The following is a 3,116-nucleotide window of genomic DNA, read 5'->3' as shown; positions in this document are numbered from 1 at the left end:
TGCCCTGAGACTTTTAAGACACCCACTGTATGTTGGGGAGTTTGGGGGTGTGCATGTGTATACACGTATATTATGATATGCATATATATATACACACAGACCCATGCATATATAATGTGTATATATTTTATATGGATATAGAAATTGTGCTTTATAATTTATACGATCAAATAGGCATGTATCTTTTAAACTCTGAAGGCTTAAAACTTCTCTGAGATACTGTCTGTGTATGTATCTATACGCACATTTATAAAGAAGTGTGCATACTGTGTCCATCTGAGTATACGTGTGACTTTGTACTAATACATAGTATTAGTAAAAACTAATATGCATGTCTGTATCTGTGGGTGCTTGTACACACACAAGTACACATACGCGCATGCACATGCACACGCAGGGTCCTGCCTGTCCAGTGGGGTCGCGCGTGGGCTGAGCCAGACTTGAAGAGTGAGGCCGGCGTAAGGAAGGTGCCCCCACCCTAGGACCTGGGTTCCAAGCTTTCTACGGACACTCGTAGGTTGTGAGATTTCAAGCGAGCTGGAATGGGGCCGACTACAGAAACAAAAGTGAGATGGCCTGACCCTCAGTGCGCTCAGGGATTTCTGAGTTCTCCTTCTGAAGAGGAGAGGCGAAGAAGCACCTGGGTTCGAGTCCTGCGTGTCACCCTAAGCCTCAGTTTCCCCCGTTGTAAAATGAGGGGGTTGGGCTGGATGACTTCTGAGAGTCCTCCCTGCCCTAAGTCTGTGCTGTAGTTAGGAGGCATGTCCCTGGATGCCCCGAACACGAGGCTGCGTGTGTCCGACGCCCCCCTCCTAGGGCCCCGCAGCCAGGTCTGGGCTCACGCCTGGTGACTAGTGATGACTCAGCCCCCGGAGGAGGAGAGCTGAGGTGATCCGCTCAGCCAATCAGGAGGCGGCCCCCGGAGCAGCCCAGATCTCGGAGCTGCAGCGGGAGAGACTTAGGCTCTCCTGGGCTGGGCGGGGTGGGGGGAGGAGAGGAGGAAGGATGGATGGAGGGAGGGATGAAGCGGGGAAGGATGGAGGGAAAGAGGGAATAAGGGATGGGGAGAGGGAGGCGTGGAGAGGAAGGGGATGGTTGGAAATGGGAGGGAGAAGACGAGAAAAAATACAGAGAAGGGGAAGGGGATATGGAGAGGGGATGAAATATAGAGGGGGAGGGATGGAGAGGGGGAGGGAGATGACAGGGAAGGGGACTGGATAGGCTGGAGGGGAGGGGGAGAGGGAAGAGAGTCCGAGGACCAGCTGAGCCCTTGGGGCTGCTGAGGGGGAGGAGGGGGCTCTCCTGGGCAGGGAGGGGAATGAGGGCTGGAGATAGAGGGGTAGGGGAGGAGGTACCCACACTGCAGCCAGGGTAGGAGCCGGGCAGGCCCTTTATCCAGAGGCTGTACCCCTATGTTATGGAGGTTTATCCAGAGGCTGCGGATGCCGCCTTGGAAAGCCCTTCGTGGAAAGCCTGTGCTGGCCCCCGAGCGTCTGTGTGGTCCTGCACAAGCCCGTTCCTCTCCTGCGCCTCAGTTTCTCAGGCTGTTCCAAGATCCCTCTCAGTTCTGATTTTCCGTGGTCCCTCCCAGCTCTGACGTTCTCTCTTTTGTGTTCTAAGGCTGGTTCTAGGCAGAGCAGGACTGCTGTATTAACGTCTCTAACCGTAACCCTAAGCACCTTGCTTTTTCTGAAGTGGTGTGTAGGATTCTATTAGGCTACCCAACACCAAGTACTTACTTCCCAGAGAGCTGAGAATTTAAGGATAAGAAGAGTTTACACTCGGATCTAGGACCGTGAGGTGTTTCCTCTCAACAATACTGAGGGGAGTAGCCCAGGCATTATTATACCCATTTTATTGGTGGTAAACTGAGGGTGTGGCTCACCTCACTTGGCCTAGGCAATAATTGGTGGAGCTGGGATTAGAACCCGTTTCACTCTTCTTCCTTCAGCTGAAAGTGTGTTGTGAATGGATAGAAAGCAGAGTGGTTACTAAGGTCCCAAAGACCATGGTTCAAAGGTTCAAATCCCAGCTCTGACACTTGTTCACTCTGTGACCGAGGGTAAGTCACCTAACCTCCCTCTGTCTCAGTTTTCCCACCTGTAAAATGGGCACAATAATGATGCCCCTCCCTCACTGGCTCAGAGGAGATCAATTCACAAAATGCTTCATCCCTGTGAGTTGGTATCTCTAAAATCTCTTCAAGTTTTCATGTCCTGAGTGAATATTATCTGTACCCCTATGTTATCTAAATGGAGGCACGCAGTGTCAGCCCAGCTCCTGACTCACCGAGTCGCACAGGGTCGCTGGTTTTAGGGGAGGCTTGTCTGAGCTCAGCCAGACCAACCCTTGCCTCCCCACCCCCACTTCACAGAAATGCCCGAGCAGTCTCAGCTAGGGGCAAGGGGAAGCGAGCTCCCCAAAGCCCCATGGCAAAAGAAGCCCTGTCTCCTGATTCCCAGACCGGGATGTTTGCCTCTTCACCAGGGGCTCCCTCGAACTCAGAAGGAAAGGAACACACAGTGAGGTCACCCAGCCACTGAACTAAGACTCAGGCAGGGCACTTGACCTGCCCCAGGTCATGTCGTGGGTTAGCAGAGGAATCAGGCAAAGGACCGAGGTTTTCAACTGCCTTGTCCCCATCACAAGGCCTCCCACGTGACAGGTGCTGAATAATTGTTTGATCTCCTCCCCCAAGGACAGGTGACTCCCAATCCAGACCCTTGGTAGCTGAGGGACACTGAAAGGACCTTGGAATTGTGTCTGGAAGAGCCCTCAGAGGACACTGCTACTCCCTCCTTTTACAAAGAAGGAAACTGAGGCCCAGGGAGGAGAAGGGGCTGTCCAAGGTGATACAGGGAGCCAAATGGCAGAACCAGGAAGGGAGTGGAAGCTTCTGCTCTGTTTGGACCTAAAGGTGCAAAAGTTAAGTTACTAAGGGTGTTGAGCTTAAAGGAAAGATGATCTTCTAATAAGGTTGACTTGTTACTAGAGTTTTTGGGGCGGGGGGGACTGAGATCTGCCATTTCATTGGTACATGGTATTCCTAGCACAGGAATTCCCTCTCCCCCGTGCCGATCTTACAGCCTTGTCATGAGAATGATAGGTCAGAGTAT

This window comes from Vombatus ursinus, unplaced genomic scaffold, assembly GCF_900497805.2.
Source record: "Vombatus ursinus unplaced genomic scaffold, bare-nosed wombat genome assembly UNPS02010980.1, whole genome shotgun sequence".
NCBI classification, from domain to species: domain Eukaryota; kingdom Metazoa; phylum Chordata; class Mammalia; order Diprotodontia; family Vombatidae; genus Vombatus; species Vombatus ursinus.
Note: the sequence above shows the minus strand (reverse complement) of the source record.